Raw genomic sequence first — 12647 nt, forward strand, 5'->3', positions numbered from 1 at the left:
CACATGGCACTCCTGTTTTCTCCTAAAATGTTGGCAGATCTTCCAGACATCTTATATTAGCTGGCATGTTATGCCCTGCTCTTAGAAGGGCATTGATTGCCTCCGGTGTACTCACTGGGTATTCTGTTCTCTCTTTAGAAGAACTTTGTCTGCTACATCTAATAAATAATACATTGTATATGATCTGAACTCTAATACATTGATACTACATCCTGTTATATTATCTTACAATTCTTTTTACAATATATTTGTATTTGTCTCACTAATAGAAGAAAATTGCTGACCCAGATATTTTTGTCTTTCTTCACCATTTTTTAAAACTAAATGAAGAATTAAGGCTAGATGAATCTTGGCATGGATATCTTTTACTTTTTAAAACCTTTCTGATTTCTTTTCTTTTGTGTGAATTTATATGGTTTTGGTATGCTTCTGTAGCCTCATTTTGGTTCATATAAGCTCAAAATGGGCTCCATCAGGGATTGGAGTCAGCTGCCATAGGAGGTGGGTGTGCATAATTTCTAAGAAGCTGCTCAGATAAATGAATTCAGAATCATTGATTTCTTCATAACTGGTTGTTGATGTTTAGTTCTTGATAATCAAACTTTGGTAACTTGATCATTAAGCCCCTTAAACCTTTGGTAAATGTGTATTCCTAGGACACATTTAACTAGATTAAAGACCTACTAGTTACATCTGCCTAACATCCTAAACTTGGTTTACCTTGCTTTTTTGGGGTGGGTGGCTTAGACTGTTGTGCAGATAGACCATTTAGTTTAGTTTGTGGTTTAATGGATTGTGTGTACCCAGAATCGGGGTTACTTCTATTATTAGATTAAGAATAGTGTACAAATATAATAGGAACAAGCAGTTGGAAGCCTTAGGCATTTTATGTGCTGACTGTTTACACCTTTGGCATAGCTGCAAGCAGGAAATCAGAACTTTGTTCTAATTAATTGCACTGTTTCCTTGGCTGGATTCAGGCAACACACTTAACCAGGTTACTAAATTAACCCATTTTTCTGAGTTCATACCATAAATTAACCAAACAGGCTGAGATCACACAATTTGCTGAACCACAAAATATGTAACAAAACTTAACATCAAGCATATCATGTTATGCAAATTAATCTGCTATGTTTTTATTTGGCCTGGTTAAATATCTTTTGTGAAGACAGCCATTTTCTCTGCACCCAAAGAACAGTGGTTACTCTTGTCTATCATAACTTAATTACCTACAACTACATTTGTTTTTCTAGAGCGAGATTTTGCACAGTGGTGATAACAGCAACCAACCAAATAATAATAATCATTTTTAATCAAGCAACAGAGGCAAAGAACATAGAAAACTTTCAAATCTGAATTTAGAAGAGTTGAAAAGTGCACATTTTGTCTTATAATAGAATATACAGATTAAAGATACCTTCACTGTAGAATGAAAATTATGCTGAACATTTGATCTACCAGCAGGTTAGTAGGAAGGATGTCAACATAGCAGCTTTACATGCATACAATTATGTTAATCTGTCATGTACTTGTGACTTGTTTATGTATTGAGAAAACACGCATAAGCCCTTTTATTTAAAAAAAAAACAAAAACCAAAAACCTTGTCCTTATTTTTTGAAAAAACAATAAAATATGTATGCATTTCCCCCATGTAATAAATATTTAACTATTCTGAAAATATAAGGACTCAAAACTGCAAATTTAATCTGTAACCTTAACTAGCTACTGTATCTGAATGCAAAGAAGCACAACTGTGCAGAGGACTGCAGGATTATGCACACGACAAGCCACACATTATACTACTGAATTCCACTAGGAACTCCTTCTATTCTTAATTTCATACCTTCTGGTAGAATTTAACCATGATCACACATTTCTGCTAAATATACCAAAGTCAAAAGTGTATAAAACCTCACAGAACTGTATCCTTATGCATTTTACCAAATGCTTGCTTACTGCTTATACATGACTGATTTCATATTTCTAACATAATGCAATTTTCAGAGATGCTTCTAGGATTCTGAATGCTGGAAGCTGCAGACTCAACATATTCCTTAGGAGAGGGAAAGATGCTCTCTAGAATGTGATTTCCAAATTTCCTATGCTCAAGGAGCCAATTTATCTTGATCTGTAAATGGAAATGTAGAGGGAAAAAGCTGTGGAAGATGATTGCTATGATGAGGACTCAATGGAGGTTTCCTGTGATCAGGCCATAGCCAGCTGAGCTTAGCTTAGATGAATAATGGCCAGCAGCTGGAATCCAAGGAGAGAGATGCTCTTATCTCTATCAGTACTTGTAACATTTTCTCCATACCAATTATATTTTTCTGAGCACTCATATTTTGTCCCCCCACTTTCTCTTCTACCCCAGTTACAAACAAGCAATCACGTAAGGTGATTCATGATGATGTGTTCACCTATGTATAAAACTCACACAACTCAGACCTCTCCATGGGCAAGGACTGGAATATATGTCACAAATTCAGTACTGCTCCAGTAATCTGCCAGTCTATTGCTGCTTAGGGATCCCAACAACTGAAAGGACATAAGCGTTACTTCCTTTCAGTACAGGCATGGAAACCAGATTAGTTTGTATTAAAGGCACCAGGCTAGAAACCAGGATACCATGAGTTCTAGTCCTGCCTTAGACACAAAAGCCAGCTGGGTGACTTTGGACCAGTCTTTTCTCTCAGCCCTGGGAAGAAGAAGGCAAGGGCAAACCACTTCTGAGAATGCTGCTAAGAAAACCTGTCTGTGTAGTTGTCAGGAGTCAGGACTGACCTGAAGGTACAAAAAATCCCCAAATAAAAATATGAAACATTTACTAAATGCAATAAATGGCTAAACAGAAAATATTGGGGGTTAGGGCTACCATATTCAGGTTACACAAATATGGATGATCAGTTAATTTTTTCTGCCCCTCTTTGCTGCTATTTAGATGGCCCTCTGGATTTTTCTACCCAGGATATTTAACCCTAGTGTGGTTATTTTCCTGCGAACTTAAACTCTTTCCTTGGCAGAATGATATGCATTCCTGGATTTTAGATTTGCTTCTGAGGGTGTAATTTTAATGCCTGCCTATTTCTTTACATTAGGTATTTTGTCTGCCTTAGGACTGCCATGCCCCAAGATGGTTAACCAATCATAGGAAGGAAGGAAGGAAGGTGAAGGAAGGAAGAAAGAAAGAAAAAGGCAAATCCATAAATAAGGACAAAAAAATGGTATAGACTGAAGCTCCAGCATGCTAGTAAAGATCAGCTATAGCTACTTAGCTTGCTTTTCAGTGGTAAAAACAAATGCCAAAATGAAGAGTAGAACCTGGGAGAATAGTTGGTCAACCATTACTCTGATTGCCTGGAACCCTAGATAAGTATATAAGATTTTGCCTGGACTTGTGTGACTACATAGGTGGTAGTTGTCCAGAACATTTAGAGGCACAAATTTATTTATTTATTTATTTATTTATTTATTTATTTATTAAATTTCTCGCCCATCTCCCCCAATGGGGGAACTCTGGGTGACTACAGTTTATAAATAAAAGACTAGAGTTTATAAGTTTATTATTTATAATAATAAATCAGTTATTATTATGCCATACTGATATACCTAGGTGGCAGCAGCTGAAACATGCATCATGATGCCAACTCCCCTCCTTAGGGTACATGGGAATCAGTGCTTATACTTTTGCCTGTATGTGAATTCTGGTTATTCAATTAACATCAGCTACTTGAATTGCTACTGTTTTTACAAAGCATGTGGTTTTGCTAAAATTTTGCAAGAGGGACTCCACAAACCTGAACAATGCAACAAAAGTTTAAAAAAACCCATCTTCCTGTCACAGGACGGAGGTCTGAAAGCTGCAGAAGGGTGCTGCGGTACTGTAGGTGAAGTCATTGGCCTCACTTGTACCATTGCTTTACAAGTTATTTGGCCAGAACCACAGTTCTAATAGCCTATAAAATCTGAGTGCTCAGGCTTAAAAGCTTTCTGTTCCTGGATCCTGCAATAACGGCTGCTTTCTGCTGCTTGTTGGCCTTGCCCAACTAATTTACTTTTTCTCATCAGATTTGCTGTTTCATATATTCCATTGGATCATGGTTTGCTTAAACATTGTTTACTGAATAAACACAATTGGCTCAGTTTGTAAAACATGCTAAGCCTTAACCATGGGTTAAAAACCCTAATAATTGGATTCATATGACAAGTTAAGCCAAACCCAAAGAAACCTCATTATAGCTTAGCATAATATATCAAACTATCAGCTCTCTTGATCCTTGTTTTGATTGACCTAGAGCTCTTCTCTGGAAGATAACTTGGTGCTTTCTATGAGTCTTTCAATAAAAATAGATTCTAGGGCTAATTCAAAGAAAGTTCTGAAGACTAGCTGATAACTAGATTCCTAATAGCCTTTCTGTATTTCTGACTATTGCAGTACTGTCAGCTGCTAAAGACATTCATGTTAGCCATTTCACTAGTGGAGTTTTAGCAACAAAGTCAATTATCTACCATCCTAGTATCCAGTTGGAGAGGAATTTGTATCATAATCAACATCCTAAATAAATAATAACAAATTGGAAAATACATTACAGTTTTAAAATTTAAAATCCTTCTCATTCAGCTGTGATGCTTGAAATGATCTGCCATTAGAGCCTGTTATAACTAAAGGCAACATGGTTTATCTGTCAGGATCACACCTAAAAAAGCAGCTTTTCAGATGGCCACCTCTTCTGTATCTGCTTCATTAATCAATCTGTTTTCCCTGATAAATGTTGCTCTCCAAACGTCATTGACTTTCTACTTGTCCCCTGCATTACACAATAGTCTGTGTTGGATGCACAGACTGGCTGAACAGAGGACTTCCTTTTGGTATATATCTTTTTTAGGTCTTACTTGTGCTGTGCTGATGACATTACTCTGATAGCTGAACATAAAAATGGTCTGGAAGCTCTAGTAATGAAAGTCAAGAAGCACCATGAAAAAAATTGAACTAGAGTTAAATATAAAGACCAAACTAATGGCAACAGGTATAGCAACCAGCTTTAGAACTGACAATGAAGATATTGAAGTTGTGGATAGCTTCTGCCTTTTAGGATCAATTCTCAACAGTAAAGGATCTAGCAGTCAAGAAATACATCACAGACTAGCACTTAGTACAGTAGCAATGAAAGCCTTGGAAAAGGTATTCAGATACCGTGAGGTGTCTATATCTACAGAAATTAGAATGGTGCAGGTGATGGTTTTCTCTGTGACATTCTAAGGAAACGAAAGTTGGACTTTGAAGAAGCAGAACAGAAAGAGTATTAATGCTTTGAACTATGGCGTAGGAAAAGACTCTTGAGAATACCATGCACAGCTAAGCAAACAAGCAAATGTACAGACTCAAGTTATCATATTTTAGGCACATTTTGCTAAGATCCAATTCCCTTAAGAAGTCTGTAATGCTGGGAAAGGTGAAGGAAATACCAGCAGCAAGATTCAGTTACAGCAATGATAGGTGCTTCATTGGAAGACCTGAATGGCCTGGCTGGGGATAGATCATAATGGGGAAAGTCTATTTATGGGATCACTAAAAGTTGACAACAACCTGATGTCATCCAATCAATCAATCAATCAATCAATCAATCAATCAATCAATCAATCAAGGTTTAAGGAAACTAATGGAGAAAATATGGTACCTAACTAGCTTGTAAAACTCCAAAGTGTTTCCTTTCCAGGCTGCACATCCACAGTTCTTTTATTTGTTCTTCATATTTGATATACAGTGAAAAGTGATCCTAATCCTGAAGAGTTTACAGGAGTCAGTTCTAAATAATTGACAAATTTGTTCCAACTACCCTGTGTTCATGCTTAATAATGGGAAGTAAATATAGGCAGTTCTTAAGTGTGGAATAAATAACTTCAGTGAATAAAGTAAACAAATATTCCTACTTTAGTATGCATGAGATAAGCTGACCTGGGGCCTTTTAAGAATTTGAACGGCCTCATATTCTCACATAATCTTCTCTTAGAAGTTCATCTAATATTTTTCTCCATTGTTTTTTGTACATTAAAGTCAGTGTCCCAATAAACTGAAATATATGGAAAAACCCAAAGTACTGAACTAACTTTCGAGATAATATTTTAATTAAATTGTTGGCTTTAGTTCTATAAATGGAAAGCACCAATTGTTTTAAACAGTGAAATATATTTTTGGATGGGGGATTTTCTTTCCTGGAGCACTTGTTTTGGCTGAACTTTTCATTACTTATTTATATCCCAATCTCCTGCCCCTACAGCCACAAAGTGATTTTTAACATTATTTTTATAAAGCTCAGAATTTAGTAGTTCTTGTATGAGATGTCACCAGACTTCAGGTGACATCTCTTAATATTTCAGCCATTTTAAATTTCAGGCATTTCAATTTCTCAAAGGGACAAAACAACTGAGAAGGTTGATGATCTCTGATGCAGAACAAATTTGTAATGTCCCTTCCCAATACAAGAAGAATTATGTTAGTATAAGATGTCATTAAATTAAATCCTAGTGGCATGTTAAATCCTTTCCTTCCTATTACTTATCTTTTGTAAACTGTACCTGTATTTGCCTTTTCAGAGTCCTGGCATTAAATTCAAAGGAACTTTTCCAGAGTAAATCTATTTCTTCTCTCTGCCCAGCATCCATGTCCTTTCTCTACCCATGTGTTAAAGCTATAGAGCTTGAACGTCATTTCTCACACCATTATTTATTGGACAGCATATCTTACATTATTGATGCAGCCAATTCCTCTCCATCAGCCTTTATCCATTCATTAAAGCCGTTATTTCATCATTAAAGATGACTGCTCAACGTGTCAATTTCTATTAGTGTAAAGAAAATTAAAATAGGTTGAGAGTGTTTTAAACAATTGTTCAAAATAAATAGCATTGCTGGTCTTGACTGCATACAGTAGGACATGATTAAAACAGCATTAACACTGCCTAGAAGTTATGAATTCCCCCTTTTAAGGAGATGAATGCAGTAAAGGTATGGCGAGAGTGTATTTCAGGAAATAAACGCTGATGTGGTCAGAGAAACATGTCATCTGCTTTTCTTTTAGAATTTAACATTGTCTTGTGGATAGGATTTTACAACCAATTATAGACAGGCTTACTGAGAGGTATGTTACACCAAATGAAGAAGGATTTACATGGTGGTAAGAAGAAAGATTTGCAACCATAGATTTTGATCTGAAGCATAGAGTGCAAAACAGCTTTAGATGCTTTTTGCTTTACGTGATATTTTTGTTCCCTCCCTCAACATCATCAGAATAAATAAGATTGAAGGAGAAATAAGTTCCAACTGCACCTCCTCCTAAAATTTGTTTTTCTGTTCTTCTCCCTTTATGCACTACTTTATCACCACTGCAAGATGATGGAATCTTATGTGTTTGTGTGAAAATGTATCAACATAAGAAAAGCTCTCATGGATTATCATGGGAAAACTGTGCTTCTCCAGAACTACTTTTCTCAGCATCCCAAAGCCTATGCTGGTCAAAGCTACTGAAGATGAACTTCAGCAGCACACAGGGGATGACAGATTCCCCATCACCAGATTAAACCAAAAGGCAAGATGTTCTAGCATTCTATTTCCTGGCCACGTGTCTCTAGGAAGTCTATTAACTGGCTAAGAAGTCATTACTTTCACCTGCTGTCTTTCCTAGCTACTGCAATTGAATAGTAGCATATAGCCATTATCACTTGCAGTCTTATAATTCTTGAAACAATAACATTTTTAACATAATCTGAGTTGATGGTCATTAATGCCTTAACTGGTGGTACTGAATGAAGGAATATTTCATTTTATTTGTTCCTAATGTCTTACAAGGATTTTGAGTAAGTCCAGATTCAAGCATTAGAATGTGAAAACTTATCATTGGCTTACTGGAAACTGTTTGGCTCGTGGTTCAGCATGCCACTTGAACATAAATCCTTATTATGCATCATTTTGTAGACCTCCATCAGGTCCTTTCTTACTCATCTTTTTACTCAGCTAGCAAGCCCCAACTTTTGCCTTTCCATATATACTGGAAACTTGTTTTAGTCCCTGCTAATTCTGCTTGCCCTTTATTGCACTTTTCCTAGGTCTTTTTTTCCAGCAACTAGAATTTTAGGTACCACAAACATAAATTTGTTCCATGCTTTGTTGCATTATAGATGTATAAAGGCATTATTCTATTTCTTTTTCCATATCTTTTCTAATGGTCCCTAACACTGAATTTGTCTTTTTCACAGTTCTTGCATTCCAGGTCAATATTTTTATGGTACTATCTGCCATGACCATAACATTACTTTTCTTAGCAGTCTTGCCAGCTGACACTATATCAATGGATATAGAATAAAGTCTCTTTGAGTCAACCTTGACTCTGAGTGAATTTATGGATATGTCTACATAGTTTTCTTGGCCCAGTACGGAAATGTTAGCCATTACCTTCTTCCAGGATGTTTTTATGACTTTCTAGTCCTGCCTGAAGGCCTGGCATTCCCTGGTGATGTCACATGCAAGTATGATGCAGGTCTAACACCAACCTTTTGAGATTGACCAAGGTTGGTTAGATGCTGCCATCTAGATAGGCATCAGTGTGTGTGTGTGTGTGTGTGTGTGTGTGTGTGTGTTTATGGATAAGTCCCTGCAGTTTTCTTGGGAAGTTTTTTTTTCAGAAGTGGTTTGCCATTATCGCCTTCCTAGGGCTGAGAGAAAGTGACTGCTCCAAGGTCATCCAGCTGGCTTTGTGCCTAGTTGAGACTAGAACTCATGGTCTCCTGGTTTCTAGCCTGATGCTTTAACCACTACACCAAACTTGCTGTCATCAGTGTATATACTAAGTTAGAAATGTTGGCCCTAGTGTATATTAATTTGGAAGCATATGGTCTGTCATTGCTAGAACACTACACTAGGATCAAGTCAAAATAACTGGGTAGAAGATACATACTGTGTTGGAAATGCTAGAAGTTTTCCTACTAGCTTGTCTAAATTCAGCACTGCACTTATATATTATATCCTGGTTTGTTTTAGAAAGAACCCCCCCCCCCACACCAAATTGATGTTAAAGGGTTTATTAAGAAAGAAACAAAAACAATCCAAACAGTGTTATAGTTATGCACTTTATTACTGCTTATGGAGGAAGGAGGACACCCAGAGATATGGAACCAAAACAGAAATGAAAAGGAATCTATCCTTTAATAAATAATGCAATTAGTTGCATCTAGAGCAACTATCATGATCAGTGATAGTGACTGATATAAGATTATTTTGGATATTCAGTCAGTAAGTATTTCAAAACTCTTTGTGTAGAAAGAATTGCTATTGAGATAATTAATACAACTGAACATTTCTATAGTTTGATGATGACTGATTGGAAAGGTCATTTTATAATGCAACAGTGCCAGGTCCTGCTGAATAATTGTGTGATATCATGAAGATGGTTTTATTACCTAGTTTTCTCATTACCATCATTGGGATTTATCTATTAAGAAGGCATACCTCCAACCCAATACCTTTTGATATCACACACTTTACAGTAGATTTGTTGCAAGTTCTTTCCATATCTAAAAAAAAAAAAAATTGAAAATGTTATCTTTTCACTTCTGGGAGCTTCATTGGTTCTTGGAATGGTATACCTAGAAGCAAAAGGGAAAGATCAGACAACTTTTGAATCTGCATGGAAATGACAGTGAATATTCTTCGGTTTGATGGTTATCTACTAACTTAAAATATTGGTATTTATAGTTTTTAAACTTCATGATATGCAAAGTAGTCTGCAACACTATTGAAACCACAAACATTTTTAAAAAGGGGAAAATTGGAACAAGAATTAAAATACTGAAAAGTAACATTAAAACTAGTGATGACTAATAGTGCAATTCAATGAATAACCCCAATTAATTCAAAGATGTTCACTCTGAAGGTTAAATCGTGCTGTGTATTTTGGAAACTACTGTCTCCACATATCTGAAGGACTCTCAGTTGGGGAAGAATGATATATAGCAATGGAGTCTTCAAAGTAAATACTGTTGAATGCATTTCTGATGAATCTTGCGTAGGATTGCACAATAATTATTCACTAACACTCTGCAGCTGTAATTCTATGCATTCTAATCCAGCAATAAATCTCATGGAAGACACTGAGGATTAATTAAAAGCTACCTTCTGAAATATAACTACTACAAGAACAACAAAAGCAAAAAGCCCATAATTTAGTTGAGATCACAGAAAATGTGTCCTCTTCAGCTATTATTTATCTTATTTTCAAAACTCTGGTGGGATCAGGTTGGAGACCTCTAGGACAGGACTTAAAGTGCTCACATATTGGATTTTATGGATAGAAAGCCCAACAATTGTTCTGATAAACAGTCTTCAAATCTTTAAAAAAACAATGACCCTTTAAACATCTACATATATGGGTGTGACCTCTAACAAAATGTGACAGTATGATCTGTTCTTTTTTCAGTCTTTGTACCACATCTTCTTACACCTAATTTCATTCTATCTTCTCTTCCCCCACAGTTTGGGCTACCAGATCTTGTCAGCAAAAATCCAAACAACCACTAGATGGCAGCTAGAAGAAACAGAATGAACCAACTCTTTGCTGGCTTCTAGTCTTGGAAATTTTGCAGATCAGATCTGGTAGCCCTATCACAGTCAGAGTCCATTCTGTGTTCACTGATATGTGTAGTCCTTGGTTGCTTTGTGGATCCTACCCTTCAGTATTTTCTTCTGAAATATGCTCTTTTATTTCTGAAAACACTGAGATTTTCTCAAACCTATTAATACTTCCCTTTTGTCCACACTTGAAGAAACATTTAGAGACTGAGTCAAAGATATACACTGAGATACAAAATATGATTTATAAATGACGTTGGTTGAGTTCACTAAATGCACTAGACCAGAAGTAAACAAATTATACCATGGGTCAGCATGTGCAGGTCGACCCATTGAATCCCATTTCACTTCCCCATTAGTTATTTCAAATGCCAATGATCCTGTAAGAATCTTTTAGTCAACATGAATTTATGCAAGTTTTTTTTTATATACTAAGAATAATATGCATGGTAGGGAACTCAACCCATTATTTTTTGTTGGTTGGAGACATGATTGCTTGGTTTTCACTTGAGAAAAAGCACCAGAAAAAAGAAAAAGAAAAGAAAAGTGACAACGGCCTTCTATGCAGCTAAAAGAGGTGATAATTGAAGGCTGCTTTCAACTGCAAGCTCTAAGAAAATGTAATAAGTTGATATGCTTATATTTTACACACAATCTGGACAAAATGCAATCTACAAATCAAGCCAAGTGTACAGAGAACACATTTGACACAGCTTAGTATATAGACTATGCTATTTTGAAATATTTGCTTTTTTCAAAACAAAACCAAAAAAACAAAACCAAAAAACAAAACCCCTTTTGACTTCCAAGGCAAATGTTTAAAAGCAACAACAAATCCAAATGACAGATGATGATATTTATAGTACATTTTAGACCTTTTGTGGATGATGCAAATCCATCTATTCAAACTGATGATTGCCTACTATTACAGTTCAATTCTGATCTCCCCTTTAGAAAATTCATTTGAAAAGAGACCCTCTTGTCTCTAAATTCTACCAGATGTCTTGCTGTCAGTCACAGACACAAAGGGAGCTCTTTGAATATCTGTGCAGCGCATGTAATTACAGGTTCTAGTGATGATGTTGTAATTGGCTTGATGTTGTCGCAGTCGTTCTATTAAAAAGAATGTCACTCCTATAGATTTAAAGAGAAAACAAGGGCAAGAGATTCCGGGGTGCTGAGTGAAGCAGTCCTGATCACTGATAACTGCAAATCTTGATTGATAGGATGATCAATCACTCCTCCTTTGTTACTAAAAAGAGGATGCTCCTGAGAATGCTGGTTCAGAGATGCAGTACACATTTATAACAGAGCTTCAGAGGACTACAGACACCCCTGCAGATTCATCACAGTGATAATTCTAAGGGTTGATTTTCCAGGTGCCCAGTATTATAGACTAGGATTTTTCAGACTGTCCTCCACAGAACCCTAGGGCTCCGCACAAATTTGATGGGGTTCTATGAAAAACTAAGGGCAAAAAAAGTTCACTTGAACACATTCAATATTCTATCATTAGAGTTTCACCTCTTAAGCAAGGATTCAAGGAATTATTATTCTTAAATGAACAGGTTCTGCAACTGAAAAAGTAAAAAAAACAAAAAACTGTTATAGACAGCCAGACTGCTGGCCTGTTGTTCAGCCCTTGTCTGTCCATAAATCTAGCTTACTGAAAACCCTACCTTGACTTTGGATAGGTGCTTGTGTATGTCATTCCACCTGGTGAATTGGACTTCATTTGTTCCCTTTGAAAACTGTTCTCTTCATTTGTTGATAAGTCCTCAGTTGCTCTTAACATCCTAATCCAGCAGGTTTTCAGAATTTTTTGTATTGCCCGTTTTAGGCTACTAAACAGGACGCAGTGCATGCCATTAGCAAAGGGCGTTGCCTTGGGGCTGGATTTCCTTTCCCTAGTTGCATTGTTTTGGGGTTCTTTCCCCCGCCACAGGGAAGAGCACATATGCACAGCTCCTGCATAGACTTCAGCATTTTCATTCATCTTCTGCTTGATAGAAATTGGCGCTCTTTA

The sequence above is a fragment of the Python bivittatus genome, unplaced genomic scaffold (assembly GCF_059951505.1).
Source record: "Python bivittatus isolate LINGU-HERP-01145 unplaced genomic scaffold, Pbiv_v1 ctg000980_np1212, whole genome shotgun sequence".
Taxonomy (NCBI): Eukaryota; Metazoa; Chordata; class Lepidosauria; order Squamata; family Pythonidae; genus Python; species Python bivittatus.